We start from the raw sequence: 15221 nt of genomic DNA, 5'->3' as shown, positions 1-15221 counted from the left end.
ATTCCTTTTTTAGTTCATCCGGACACAGTTTCACTCCCTAACAATCTCTCCACTGAAAAAAAAGAGGGTACAAGCCAATGTAAGTCCTACTTAGAGTAGATCCATTGAAATGAATGAGACTTAAGTTAGTCATGACCTAACTAACCCCTATCCATTTCAATTAGGTCTACTCTAAGTAGGATTTATGTTGGATTTTACCCTTTGAGACCATTCTAGAATTGCCACTCCTGTAAGACTGGAAAAGAAACAAAACCCCAACCTAGTCCATGATTTACACACACACACACACACACACAACCAAGAGTGCATGTGCACACACACACACTGATGTAAGGATACACATAATTTCTGAAACTACTAAGGTGCTTTTGAACCTTATCCATAAATTACATGATATCAGTTCTGAAGGACAGAAGGAATGCATAAAATCCGCAGATAACAGGGATCTAATGGCTGAGAAATGCAACAGGAAAATATTCTGACACCTGTCTCTACTGAAGTAGCAGAACATGAACACATGAGGTGGGGGGAGGTGGAGGAGGGATGGGGAACTTTCACACCTTCTGAGGTGTGGAAGCCATTTAGCACTGAGAATAGTTTCGCTTAACCCAGCTAAATAGCGTGAAGTCACCAGGGCAAAAGTCAATAGCAGCTTCCATCTCCAGCCTTCTTCAGCACAGTAAAATGATTCCTATATGCCAGATTAGATGTTGTTACTGTGGTCAGGTCACGCGCAAAGCTGAAAAAGAGCTGCCCATTTTCCTGATCACATACAGCATCTAGCTGCATTTGTTAAGAGAGGAGTGACGGACCTCTTGCAACCTGAGGGCCAAATTCCATTCCAAAGACGCTCTCAGGGTCCACATTCCAGTGGTGGGTGGGGCCTAAGGTCAAAGGGGCAGGGCCAAAAGACAAACATACCAACATATTGTAGCTTTAAGCAACAATATATTGGTATGTTTCTCTTACTGCCAGTAACTAAGACTTAGGAGAGGCATTTCAACCATTTAGAATGGGTTCTAAATGGTGAGAATGTGAACAAAAGCCAGAAAACTGCCCAACCATAGGTCTTCAGGGGAAGGAGGTGAGACCAGGAAAAGGCAACAGGACCTTCTGGGACATCCCAAAGGGCTGGATTGGGACCTCCAGAGCACCAGCTTTGGATCCAGGGCCTGAGGTTCTGCACCCCAGTGTTGAGAGGTGAAGCTTCTACTTTAACCTCCAATAGTTTGTAGCCTAATTTGGGGAGTGGGGTCTCACTCATCTTGATCTTCAGGTAGATCGCTTCTCAGCCTTTTGGCTAAGATCAAGTGTAGTATCTTCAGGGTGAAATTTTCCTTTATTTAAAGTCTAAAAGGGAAAGAGCATCTCCTCCTAAAGGGAATGCTTATAAAGCCTCCTTCAGGCATTACTGACTGGGTCCTCACCATGTACATCAACCTTGCCCAACCTGGTGCCCTCCAGATATTTCGGACTATACTGCCCAACATTCCTGACCATTGGCATTTTGGCTGGGGTTGATGGAAACTGAAGTCCAAAACATCTGGAGAGCACCATGTTTGGGAAGGCTGGTGTACATCATAAGACATCCTTTTGAATGCCCACAATATGGTATTGGGCCAATATTGCATGGTTTCTCTCAATATGAGGTTCTGAAACCCGATCGGTAGCATGATACAGAGATTCAGAATGTGAATGTCCAGGTGATATTGAGCGTTGCTGAAAGCTCTATTTCAGGTGGCAGATTTAGGGCACAGTTTTGCTACCTGTGAGGCCTGAACTCAACAGACTTGCAGTGCAGTAGTACTGGCCAGAGGAAATTACTCCCAATGCACTAAACAGGATTTGCTAGCCCACTCATGTACAATTGACATACATACATGCCCTACTTCCATGTCTGTCTATGAATACAAAACAAGCAACCATGAACATAAGGGGTTCAAACAAAGGAAAGTAAAAGGAACGCTAGAAAACACCAAACAATCGTCATTTACCCCCACCTCACCAAAGAAACAAGACCTTTGGAGCAGGAAGGGACCAGGGCCCACTTCACAGGTTTGTATCAGCCAAGCCCAAAGAAATGATGCTTGGGCAGTAGTCCTTATGGGGATGCTTTCACCTTGAACTTCACTTTCTAGTGGATTGAGAGCGATGGTTGCTGATGATGAATTCACTCAGTCTAATGAACAGAAGGTGCTGAGTTCAGCAAAGTATCATCCAGCTTCATCTGGGCTTTATTTATTTATTTGTGTCACTGGAAATAGGAGCAATTAACTTCTGAGGTGATGTTTACAGGTTCGTTAAAATCAAACAAACATCCCATGCAATTAGAGAAAGAGGAGGCAGATTAATTCCCAGTGGCTGGGGAAGCAGCTAGCAGATGGGCACAGCCAGTGCAACCTTTCCTCTTGATACTGCTGCAGGACAGAGACTGTGGGCTTTGTTGGTCCCCTGGAAGGAACAGACCCTCCCTCTGCTTGCATTGGTGAGGCTGGGCCATTTGGGAAGACACTCACCTGCAGGAGAAATCCCAGGCTGCCTTATCCATTCCAGCCAAGGAGAGGCTGCGCCTTGACAGCGACAGCGTGACGCCGCAGCAGCCAGCCACAGCCGGCGAGAAGTTTGCCCCTTCCAGCAGGGATGCCAGTGCTACGCCCTTTCTTCCTCCTGCCTGCAAAAGCTTCCAGTGCTAAGCTGGAATCCAGGAGTGGATGAGAAAAGGGAAAGAAGGAGAGAGCAGTGATGGGGAGGGGAAAGCCACAAGACCCAGAGAAGGAAAAGGACAATGGAAAAAGAAAGGCAAATGGACAAAGCAAACGGCAAGATGGGAAAGAGGCAATGGGAAAAGAGGATGCAGGAGAAAGATGAAGGAGGGGGGTTGCACAGAGACATGCGATCGAACCGGAAATGGGGTACGAACCTGTCCAAGCCAGAAAAAACAAGACAATTGCTGCTGTAACCTAGAGGTCAGCTCCGCTTTTTCTATTGCACCATCCAGCTCTGCAGCAATCCCTAAACTTCAGCCGCATGTTTCCCAGGATTGCCACCGTACCCGGGACCTCAGCATTTCCCCAAGACTGGCAGGGTTTTCTCTTCTAGCATGGTGGGCGGCAGCATGCCTCCATGGAATTAGCCTTGTCAGGGAGGATATTGATTTGGATGCTGATGTGTTAATACGTGGCTGCTTCAGGGCAACGCTTCCTTCCTTTCTCCGGTGCAGACAATAGACTGGAGGACCAGCCTGCCACTAATCTGCAGAGAGGTGTGTGAGACGTGCTGTTCAAGGGAAAGAGGCAGCCTGTAGAGAACATAGAGCAAGCCTCTGTATTGTTCCTTATCCCAAGGTGCTTTGAAAATCATAGTGTTGGCTACTATGCATATGAAAACACAAAAAGACAATAAGGGCTCAATCTTAAAAGAGCCTTTATGTTTACAGTGATTCAGACATGCCCTAAATGTAACTGAGCATTGGCTGAGAAGTTAGAGAAAGATGGAATATAGGATAGGGTATTGATTACAATATTGCAATGTTGTGATCATATGGGGGACATTGGCCCCTTGCCCAAGCTATCAGGAAATTGTTTTCAGCCTTATGAAAATGTATCCTGATATTTTTCATTTCTTGTACATTGGACTAGGATTGTGTGTTGATGTGTTGTGTGTTGATAGGATCAGAAACGGTCAGAGTGCTAAAGGAGCTGTCCAACGTACTGGACACTACCCCCAAAATAGGCCCAGCACCTTGGACAGCTCCTTTAATGTTACAGCCGAAACCCAGGGCTCATCTACATCAAGCAGCATATTCCACCCTGAAAGTGGTATATAAAAGGCAGGAGACACATTACTGCTTTATAGTGGTATTGAAGTGCACTGACAACTGTTGGGGCCCATGACACATACCATATACCGCTTTCATAGTATTATATCCTGCTTGGTGTAGATGTGTCATGGGCCCCAACAGTTACCAGTGTACTTCAGTACTGCTATGAAGCAGTAGTGTAGATCCTGTCTTTTATATACCGCTTTCATAGTGGAATATCCTGCTTGGTGTAGATGAGCCCCCAGAGTGGAATCACTGACTCCACTGTCATCTGTGAAGGCACTCCGTGCTGGAATCACATACACTTGGTTTAGATCTTAAATATAACTGCATATCTCTTAAAATGAAGAACAGTAAGCATGGGGCAACACATGCCTCCAAAGTCCACAAAAAACTCAAACACTCCCATTGAGGAAAAATTAGCTGGCTTCAAATATATTGGCATGAGTACATGGCTGTTGACTTCAGCTCGTCCTTGATTTCATCTTCATCTTTGTGTTCAGAACAGACCTTTCCACTCCTGCCCTGCCCTCCATGCCAGTCATTCCAGATATCCACCAGGTCTTGGTGATGACTAGATACTGCAAGAATTAACATGTCATCAATGGACAGAGGCCACCGACAATCTGACTCAATTCAAGACATGGAGGTTTTGTACTACGTTTATGACAATGGAACCAATTACCTAGGGAGGCTGTGGGCTCTCCCACACTAGAGGCATTCAAGATGGACAGCCATCTTTCAGGGATGCTTTAAGGTGGATTCCTGCATTGAGCAATTGGTTGGATGCAATGACCTTCCAACTCTACCATTCTATGATTCTAAGTCTCAACCCATCACTAATAGTAAAACTAGACTTGATGATAGAAACTCAGGCTGCCAGTAGCAAATGGCTGAAAAATGCAATGTCAGGTGCTTGCAAAAGAAAACCAAAAATCTCCACCCGTATCTGCTCTGGCAAGTGGTAACTAGATGGTCACACTCACAAATTCTTCACCATTACAATTTATTTATTTATATAGCACCATTAGTGTGCATGACATGATGTAAGAGAATAGGCCTTTGCCCCGAATAGCTTACAATGTAAGATTTTATACAGGAGACAACAGAGGAAAGGAAAGGAAGTGAAGGCCATGGGAAGAATATTTCAGTTACACATGCTTCGGCTTAATTGCATGTTTAGTTGCAGTCAGACACAGGAATTATGGACTTCAGCAACTTCTTACACATGGTTGCAGTTTAACATTATCAGCAGCTAAAAGTCAGCACTTCATGGCATGCTTGGATGAAGTCAACGTGAACAGGGATGAATGGAAGAACTCTTCTTATCTATCTCAAATCTGCAGTAGAAAACAGGAAAACACTGTGCAAGCCCATGCCGCTATGTCAGCAAAATTGAGTCATCTGACCACGTTTGGTGGTTTACTAATATTCAAACAATTGACAATGGGAAAGTAGAATTGGAAACAGCTAAGTAGAAGTCCAAAGGACTCTGCCGCCTTAGGGGTTTCTTTAAAAATGGGCAGTTGATTAAGCAAGAGCAATTGATAGAAAAGTTAGGCCAGTGGATAAAAATCACACAAGCACATGCCTTTCTCTCTCAGTCAGAAATACAAACAGCAGCCACCAGGAACCTAGCGACATTTGGTGGGATATAAAGGAGCAACCAAAGGCTTGGCCTCCAATTTATATAAGTGGATACTGGCTCAGGAAGTCCATTCAAATGGTTCACTTTGGATGGTATGGGAAACAAGTTTAGGAATTCAAATAGAGGGGAAAGGCTGGAATACTTTGTGGGACAAATGTCCATTTAAAACAATATCAATAAAAAAAACCCAAGGAATTAATGTTAAAACTGTCCTCACAGATGGTATCTCACACCTAGGAAAATATCACTGATGAGCCCAGGGACATCCCAAGAATGTTGGAGGAGATGTTTGGACACAGGAACACATATACATATGTGGTCTTTTTTGCAGGGGGTGTTTCAAGATATTAGCTAAATAACTAGACAATGGGTTCACACATCTTCTCATCTAGCCCTGCTAAATTTATATAGAGGACCAGATTGTAATTTGGCAAGTAAGGAATTAATAAACCATCTACTGTTAGAAGCTAGATGGTTGATAGCCAAGCATTGGAACGATGGTAAAAGGCTTCATATTGATAACTGGTACCAGAGAAATGGCAGATTGCTCTCTTAGAGTAGAAAGAGGGGGAAAACACCAAAACACTGGTACTGAAAAGAGAGTAAAACTCTGGTGTTCAATGAAGTAAATGAATGGATTTAATTGTTTTCTTTCAAAAATAATCCAACGATTAAAACAATAGTAAAAAATCACGTATTGGGAGCTCAACATTTTGGACCCAAAGTGGTCCTTCCTCAGGAGCTAGAAGTCAATACATCGAAATATTAGAAGTCTTCCTTTTTTGGCAATGTGTAAGTGGCCACCCTTGCCTTTCCAACAGCTCACTGCCGCTCTCTGCCAGTCAGCATCTGCTGCCTGAGGTGGCCACCTTACTCTGCCTAATGGTAGGGCTGGCCCTGATCTTTGATGTCAAGAAGGGCTTTTCTCATGTTCTGTCCTCAAGAGCTGCTGAGATATGGTCTCCAGGCCCTCTTTATAATATATCTTCACATTGCCATATTCCTCACTAGGATTTCTGTTTCTGACAATCTGCTCTCAACATTAATTTTTATTATTGAGACCACATTTGTGCTGCAGAAATGAATGAACAATCACCCAGCAGAAGGAACTAATGAAAGACAGGATGCTTACAACAACAACAATTAGGCATGCTGTTAACTTGTTCAGAATAAACATGTGTGCAGCAGAGTAGGCTACAAAAAGGGCACAGGAAGTGGTGAACATAAGGTCAGAGCAAAAAGAAACTGCCACACTGTTAGAAATGTTAAATTGTAGTAGTAGTGGCAACAGGAAATTCCGTAAAGCCTACTCTATCAATAGCTCTTTTGCATTTGGAAGAACAACTACAGAAAAGACATCAGGAGCATCATTTGGAAAGTAATTAAGGTGAGAGAACAAAGTCGTCTTTGTGAGTGGAAAACACAGCTCTCCCTTGTGCTATCTTGCTACAATATGACAACTTTCTTGACATCTGAGGTCAAACTGATGTTACATTAGATACTTATAGCATGAAGCTCTTTTCCTGTGTTTCCTCTTTTACTTAACTGTAAATGCAAGATCCTGATCAGGATTTGGAGTGCAGTGCATGGAGAGGGGAGATTTATCCCCTCCCATAAGCACCCACCAGAAAATCACCCCCACTCCATGGCAGTTACTGAGAGTTAAAAGGCCCCCAATGTCGCCAATGGCGGCTTTTATATTATCAGCAGCTGCTGCACCAGAAGGTGATATTTGAGGAGTTGTAGCTGGGGTAGGAAGAATTAAATCTCCCCTCCTCGGGTGCCATGGTCTGAATCTAGATCAGGGTCCTCTGTGCTTACATTTGAGCAAAAGAGGAACGGAAAGAGAGCTACACCGTATGTGATTAAGGTGCACAACTGTGAAACCCAGTAAGCTATGTGCTCTCTTTCAAATGTCCATTCGAAGAGAATAATTTCATGAGGAGAATGGGATCATAGCAACAGATTTGTTTATTTATTATTTATTTTATTTATTAAAACATTTATATCCCGCCTTATATCACAAGGATCTCAGGGCGGTGTATTATAGCACTTTTAATCTGCCCCAACCAATGTGTTTTTGTTGTAATTATTTATTTATTATTTATATAATAATAAATGTAAATACACAGCCATATGTGTGATTGGGAACCCTGGAAACACAGAAGTCCTGATTATGTGGGGGGGAAACATACAGCTTACATGAAAAGCTCTAAGTACTTATAATAAACATGCATAGCTTAGGAGTGTCATTCCCCCATCACGCATATTCTATTGGAATGAATGAACTTGCTGTAAAGGGTATAGCAACCAACACTCCACCCTCCCTACGCAGGGGAGGGGAGGGGAGCACGCATACATGAAGGATGGGCAAATTGGTAGAACTCAAGCTTGCCAAAGTTCTCCAAATTTTATCTCCAAGCTTATTGCAACTCAACTCCATATCAGATTGTGAGCTTTGTGTGTAGGGGGAAGTTGTTCTGTGCATGCTTTTCTAAATGTACACATCAATTATGCACATCTTTGAAATGTACACATTCTTCTCCCATGGATTAAAGCATATTCACATGCATTTTTCAAATGTATGCATGCTGTCAAATGTTAGGGGGGGTGTTCTACAAATCACATTGTAAGCTCAGAAATGGGACTTCAGCAACATATTTTGTCTGAGTCCATATTTGGTCTGGAAGGTGCAAAATGTGTAAATCCTGATCAAAAAGCAAATTGAAATGAATTTCTCATACATCCCTAGTGTTTGTGTGTTTGCATATGTGTGTGCATACCTGTTTTTATCTGTCCAAATATTGGAGGATATGCAATAAAGGATTCTATTCGCTTTTTTTTTTTTTTACTGTAGCTAAACCGTGGTATGAATGCTATTGATAGGGGCACTATAAATTTTCAAAGCAGAAACAATTAACAATTCTGAACACATGGGTTAACTATACAGATGGATCCCTACAACAGTTTTAAGCAATCTGTACTCTAAAGTCTGGTTTGACTCATTACCAAAGGACAAGATGACAATTTTGCACCCTTATTCCTTCTGCCATCACTCTCTCAAATTTGAGGGTGTTTTTATACTTGAAAGTTGCTTTAATCTGAGCTCATTTCTGTAAATTACCAGGTTAATGCATCTACATAAATGTCATTCCCTAAAATTTAATTTAATGTTGTGGAATGGGAGATATTCTACTAATATTCTACACAACCAATTCAAGCAAATGAGAGACTGTAGAGCTCTAGCTTGGAAGTGCTGGACCTGAGCAGAAGCGCTTCCCAGAGTTCAGATGCATGGAGCAGCTCCAAAGAGAGCTTCCTCCACTTCAGCTCCTCTGCTCCAGCAGAGACTTTTATGGCTCAAGCAGAGGGCTTGCAATGGTACCTAATCCCAGAGTTGTCTCCATGGTATCAGTGTCCATGAAGATCTACAGCAAGCTGTTATCCTGAGCTGAACATGTCCTGGACTGGAGTGGTGCTATGCAGGATGGAGGGAATGTTACTTCCACCTACCTATGTTGTATGGGAGAGTTTGAGGGCTATGGAAATCGGGATAGGAGGAGCACTTCATAGCACATATCCTCCAGCTCTATTTTCATTCCCCCATTCCAGGATACTTTAAACTGTAAGGTTCTTCCCCCTTCACAGCTTATAGTCCTTGTAGGAGTGATTAATTAGGACAGGAGGAAGCACTTCTCCTATGATTCTAATAAATCCACCTTTCATGTTGTCAAAACTCTTAAAAGCTTATTACACTCAAAAGAGTGGGTTGAGGAGGAATTAGGGTCAAACAGTGCACACTACATGGTGCACAGCTCCCCCTGCCAAGATGCTATGAACTCTTCAAGTATTCAACAGGGCAATCTCCCCTCACCCCACTGCAGGCTCAGTTCTCTTTGGCCTTTTCGACACCTAAGGGTTATCCCAGGAAAATGGAGGGATCGTCCCTGCCTGCTACCGGGATTCCCTGTGTGGCATTTGGATGCACAGGGACAATCCCAGGATATAGGGCTGGTGTAGACATGCCCCTTCTTTCTTTTCAACTTATACTCAACTACTCGCCATAAGAGGAAACATAATAGAGATGTACAAAATTATGCATGGTGTGGAGAATATGGATGGGGATACTTTTTCTCCCTCTCTCAAAATACTAGAACCCAGGATCATCTCATGAACCTAATTGGTGGGAGATGCCAGACAGATAAGAGGAAGTACTTTACACAGTGCATAGTTAAACTATGGAATTTACTACCAAAAAATGTAGTAACGGCCACCAATTTAGATGGCTTTCGATACCTCACTGCAGATTCAAACTGTGCCAGTTCCATCTACTGGAGACCAGAGTAGCAGCTAGTAAGTAATGAGAGGAGTGAACACTTCTTGCATTGTATTCTCTGTTAACAAAAAGTGAATGAGTGTCACATGTCTGCCGAGGGCTTGAGTATAATCATCTGCTAGTTGCCTGCTGGAGCACTGACTCTACTACAGGCCCAGTTGGCTCAATCATATTTCAGTCAAGGGAAGGCCCATTGCACCAGGAACCCATCTTTCCTTACCCTAAGACACAAGTGGCCACAGGAGCTTTCTCTCCACGTGAGGTCTAAGGGGAGTTTGAAAGTACTAAAGGAAGGTAATGTGTCTGGGGCAGCCAGGTAGCTAGGACTGTGAGTGGATGGATGCATATTGAAGAGGGAAAATTTTTGTCTGACTGCTAAATTAGTTATATATAAGCAAATAAATATTAATAAATAAAAGAGCCATTAGTAGAACAACTTTCACTACTGGTTATAGCTTCAATTAAGGGAAGCTAATTTTCTTTTATGAATGTTATCATGTATATTATTGTCCCTAGATTATCAGTTGATGTAACAAATAGCATAAAGTAATGGCATCAGAGGCCATTTGCATTGCCAGTTTGAAAGTCAGACAATGCAAAATGGGCTGAGGGAATAAGTGGGGCAAATGTACTCCTGATATATGGACCCTAAAATGACATAAATTTTTCCATTGCAAAATGGAAACTCTAGAGTAGTGATGATGAAGAAAGCTATATCTACCAAGCCCTGTTTTTGTGCATCCGTGGGGGCATGTGGATGGCCGGCCATTAATGCGGACAAATTCATGGACCAATACGCCCTTTATACTGATCCAGTAAGAGAGCTCTAACGTTCGCAGGATGCTACAGACATATGTCAGCATTAAGGGGAAAATATATAGTATAGTCCTTCTAGGGCAGTACTACATTGAGATAGGGTGACCTTGTGTCCTACTTTACAGAGGACAGTCCTCTATTCAAAACCATTCCCCATTTGAAGGGCTTCTCAATCCAAGTCTGATTTAAAGATAAAGGATTGTAAGAAGAGAGAGCATGGTCAATGAAGTTGAACATAAACAGATAATTTTTGTCAACTACCCGGAGAGCTTCGGCTATTAGGCAGAATAGAAATGTAATTAATAATAGCACCAGGGCCACAGACTAAGCAAGAATACTGGTGCCTGATTCACAAACGTCTACCATCCCATCTAATGATGGGATGTATTGTATTTCTATTCAAATTGTAGTAATTACTTCTAAATTTGCAATAGTACATATACGCTTAAGCAAATATGTATTTTTTTCCTTTTGGGGGGGAGTGATTTTGGTAATGAGTAAGTGGCCACCCTACACCAAGAACTTCTTTTGTCCACCCACTAACATCAATGCCAGAAAGGGGACAGCCTGTCCGTCTGTAGCACAACTGTATGCTGTGGTGATTTAGTGTGTCACTTCTGATTACCGACAGCACACAACTGAAGGTGTTATAATATATCATAAGGGAACTACAGTCTATTCTCCAGAATGATCCAGATCTCAAAGAACCCACAGGAGGCAGACTACTGCTTGCATATGGACAACCACCTGAACAGAAACTACTTTTCACTTTTGACATCTCATCTAATACAAGATCTTGAAACAGATCTAAATATCAACTATGCCCTCTAATCAACATAAATAACAGTGTGTGGACCCAATGGTACTGCCCATCACATCCATGGCACTTCTGTCTGCATGCCTACCAATATGGTGTACTTCATTCCATGTATTAAATGCCCATCAGCCATGTACAAAGGGCTAACAGGGCCATAGTTAAAGCAAAGACTTGATGGTCACAAATCAGATCATTTTAATTTTCTTAGACATGGTATTGCAGACCTCAGAGTTACTGTTCCTAGGAAAGTCAAATCAGGGCAATGTTTGGAACACATGGCAATCGAACAGGAGTCCAAACAAAAATGTGATTGTATTAATCTGGAGTTTAACAGAGATTATGGTTTCCTTGCCCACTTTAAAGATTCTTCATACTCTGTACTATTACTATCCATTTAAGAATTGTAGAATGTTTTTCATAGGTCAGCTTTTTACTGACCTTTCTGATTTACTTTCTCCAGTTGCCACATAAATCTGAAGATTAATTGTCATGACTCCCAGCCCTTGAGCCTTACAGTGTATAATGAAGGACTCTGATGAGGACAAAACTCAGAATAATTCCTCAGGGGGAGGACCATCAGTACTTTATTCAGGGCTCCCCTGATCAGAGGACACAGTCCTGCCACCATCCTCTCTCAGAGATGAGAACCTGGCAAAACCTCTATCTCACCATCTCACAGAAGTCACAAGGCTGCAAAATCAAGTGAAGTCCCTCTAACTATCCAGTCAGCTCCTTCAGGGGGGCACACTACACTACCCATCTTGTCAGCCTATGGAAGGCTTCAGCTGACTTTAGCACCCAGCTTAGACAACATCCTCTTATAGTTATCCTAGAAGGAGAGAGCATCAGCAAGCAGTAATCACTTAGAGCTGTCTAATGTCCTGTTTTGATCTGCCTTCTGCAGAATAGCTCTTATGTCTTGACTTTGCCAGCTGTGTCTTGACTTTATCTACCTTGACTGGACTTTATCTACCTGATATGACTCCATCAGGTTGTCACCTACAAAAGCATATACCATTTTGTAAAAAAAAAGTTAGTCTCAAGATGCCATTGTAAAAAACAACAACCCAAAAACCTTTAAGACTTACACAGCTTTCATATTATATAAGACCAAAATGAGTTAATGGTAATTTAGGAAGCCATATAATGAGGAGTCTTTCAATGGCTATCTCTTAGAGTCCAATGTCATATTTCTTAGCTTCCTGTGCCCATCTGGCTGCCCATTATTGGGGACAGAATGCTAGATGGCCCTTTGTTCTTATCCAGCAAGGCAGTTCTTACATTCTCAGGAATGTGTACTACAAATTATAAGATGATTGGCAGGTGGTATAATCCTCCCAAGGCACATCAGAATGCAGTAACACAGCACTGGCCTACTGGCTGCTCCAAACAAACAAAAACCAGAATAATCCAAGGTAGTCCTATGATGAGCAAAAAGCAATTCCACCGTGAGATCACAGTGAGATATTCCAAGAACAGTTTAACAGCCTTTGCTGGGCATGATCAGCCAACAATCCCTACAATCTGATGCGGTTAGCACTGATGAAATAATAGAAAAGACAACATAGAAATTATAAAGTCAGGAACTGAAAATAAAACAACCAGTCCCATAATCCTGATTTAGAGTACTAGATGCAGTTCTAGTCATCCCATGTGGGGGGGTGGACTGACTAGGAACACCTGAAAATGGTGATATTGTATTTTTAAAAGCAAATAAAGTGAAACAAACAAACAAGGCTTCTCAGCTTAGGGCGGGGAGAATACAGAGAGGGCAAGGAAGAGGTTTTAGAAAAGCATAATTGGTGTGAAGAGAGTAAATAATCTCAAAATAAAGAAGGTCTAAGGCCTCCCACAGCAGATGCAAGACAAACAAAGGGAATGGCTTTGTCACATAACATATAATTAACCTATGGAACTCATTTTCACAGGACATTATTGCTTTTAACAGATAAAACAAGCACACTGAGGATAGGTCAATTGATGGCTACAACAAGCCATAGTATCCAGATTGCAACTTCCCTGTACAGTAACTGCACCTCTCTGACTATCGGATGCTCAAGATTAACACCATTGGATGGATATTGCCATCATGCTGTGCTTATATTTGGCTCTGAGAAAGGCTCATCACTGGCAGCAGAGAGAATGCTGGGATAGATCATGGAACTCTGTCCGGCCTCAGCCTAGCAAGCCTTCATTCATGGCACAATGAAAAATCTGTGGATTCCATAATCCATAATTTTAGCACAAAGGAAAAATGAAAAGGCCTTGTTCAAAGAAGCAGGCCATAAGAGAAGCAAAGGTAGAAAACAACTGGACAAAGAAAAGGACAGACTGAGAGATATGTGCAAGTTCTAAAGGAGGGATTGGCAACCTGAAAACATGAATCACAATCAAATACATGAAAAGAAATAGGAAGCAGAACAGATGGACATGCAAGAGGAAATGAAGAGCGGGGGGTAGTGCTATTAGCTTTCTCAAAAAGAACAAAACCTTTATTGCACTGAAGACAGTTAAAACAATATTTTTCCTAATGTTATTTTTCCACATAAGCAAATCAGTGTGTTTACCCACAGGGATGTTGCATTATCATGAATGAAGAAGGATGAGTTGTCCACATAACGGCAAGAAGGTAGAGAGACAGTGTCTATGAGGCAGACTCCAACAACATGGAAATTGCATTGTGAACTGGATGCAGGACGTTCTGAGAGCCTAGAACTTAGCAACACCACCTAAGAGATGTTCACAAGAGAACATGGGCACTGAAGACAAAGATTCATGATGCCAGGTCTCTCATAAGACAGGAAGTCAAACATACACATGGTCCCTCTCATGTACGGTAAAGCGACAAGGCTGGGCCATCAATAAGATACTGCATTTCGGCTCTCATTTGGTACATACAAGCGAATAGAGTTGTAGGCCAGAGCCACAGTAGAACTCACACAGACTTCTCATGAATATTATCTGTCAAACTTTTATGCCACAAAGATTGGCTACTACCCTATTGTGCCCGCGCATTCATGGATCCCACTGCTCACACAACAAGGCTAAAAGAAGCAGAAACGCTCCTTTCTGTAGCAGGCCAAGTCAGCAGAGCTTGTGGAAGCTCACTGCTGGGGTTATTTTTAGAAGAGTGGAATCCCTGTTGTGCAACAGTCGCTCAAGTGAGCACAACAGAACCAGCCCTTCATTGGTACTCTAGTTGGAGTAACTCCAAAAGGCTCTAAGTGAGCCACAGATAGATGGTATCAGACAATAATATACAAAGGAATAATAATCACCATCATCATCTGCTTATGCCTTAATACATTTGTTAAGGACTCTTTGTTGTTTTTGCTGCAACAAACTAACACATCATAGAACAACAATAATTATATTCTTTTTTTTTTTTTTAAGGTAACTTTTGTTCCACAAACACCATTGCCATTGTGTGGTCTGGAAGACTCAGTTGTGTACCAAACAAATGCACCAGCTCTTGTTCCTGATCTCACCTTGATTCTTTTTCTTTACCCCACCACACACGCGCACACACACACACACACACAACCTCCTCCTCCTCGTCTCTTCCTCATTACATCCAGCAAGGATACCACTTGTCTGGCAATAAGCTATATCCAGTAATTAATGTTTTCGTAAATTACTGAGTAGCAAAATTGTGGGCTTTTTTCTTTCACAAAAGACTCTCAGTGAAAACACGCATGACCTTGCATCTGAGAATTCCAAACAGTTATGCAAATGTTTAATAAATGAAAACTCCGAATCCCCATGTGACGCAAAGAAGCGTTAT

General features: G+C 42.1%; 1 protein-coding gene and 1 pseudogene across 1 annotated transcript in view; one reads left to right on the top strand and one right to left on the bottom strand.

Moving 5' to 3' along the window:
- Positions 1-15221, bottom strand: part of GAP43 (growth associated protein 43) — a 72295-nt gene that overhangs the window by 47253 nt on the left and 9821 nt on the right. The window lies entirely within an intron of this gene.
- Positions 1281-1430, top strand: LOC134399831 (U2 spliceosomal RNA; annotated as a pseudogene).

Source organism: Elgaria multicarinata, chromosome 5 (assembly GCF_023053635.1).
Source record: "Elgaria multicarinata webbii isolate HBS135686 ecotype San Diego chromosome 5, rElgMul1.1.pri, whole genome shotgun sequence".
Taxonomy (NCBI): domain Eukaryota; kingdom Metazoa; phylum Chordata; class Lepidosauria; order Squamata; family Anguidae; genus Elgaria; species Elgaria multicarinata.
This window is presented reverse-complemented; position numbering and strand designations above follow the sequence as displayed.